Genomic DNA, 795 nt, shown 5'->3' with positions numbered 1-795 from the left:
ATGGAGTTCAGGGGTCTCCAATGATGGAGTTCAGGGGTCTCCAATGATGGGGTTCAGGGGTCTCCAATGATGGGGTTCAGGGGTCTCCATTGATGGAGTTCAGGGGTCTCCAATGATGGGGTTGAGGGGTCTCCAATGATGGGGTTCAGGTGCCTCCACAATGATGGGGTTCAGGTGCCTCCACAATGATGGGGTTCAGGGGTCTCCACAATGATGGGGTTCAGGGGTCTCCAGTGAGGGTCCCGCTCATCATACAAGCACATTGTAGACAATTGTCCTCCTCCAGCCTTGTGGTCACAGTTTGGTGAAGACCCTTTTCTGTCCCCCCCCATGACTGTCCCCCGTGTACACTGCCAGCTCCATACAGACACGGTGTGACCAGCACAGAGCCCCGACCTCATCCCTACTGATCACTGACTGTGAGCCCGGGTCTTCTCATCCACCCTCACCGGTTTGATCCGCCGGGCCCCGTACGTCACCGCAGAGTCCTCATCATCAAGTTTCTATTCGATGACAAAGTCTTCTGATGGCGTTTTGGAAACTTTGTATCAATATTGCCGCAGACGCATGTGAATGAGCCGTTCGCACAGGGGACAGCCCTAGGTGGAGCTGAAGAGGATGTGAACTCGCCGGGGCTCCCCGGCTCCATCTAGTGGCCACAGCGAGCGGTGAATCACAGAGCCGTTCTCTGTGCGAACGCTTTATAAACCGGCGGCAAAGTGTTACAGTAACAAGGGACGGATTGTTGGGCGGGCTGATGTATACAGTGCACAGGGCGCTGCAACATCAAGCCAC

The sequence above is a fragment of the Nanorana parkeri genome, unplaced genomic scaffold (assembly GCF_000935625.1).
Source record: "Nanorana parkeri isolate BGI_ZX_2015 unplaced genomic scaffold, ASM93562v1 scaffold2113, whole genome shotgun sequence".
NCBI classification, from domain to species: domain Eukaryota; kingdom Metazoa; phylum Chordata; class Amphibia; order Anura; family Dicroglossidae; genus Nanorana; species Nanorana parkeri.
The sequence above is the reverse complement of the archived record's forward strand: the minus strand, read 5'-3'. Positions refer to the sequence as shown.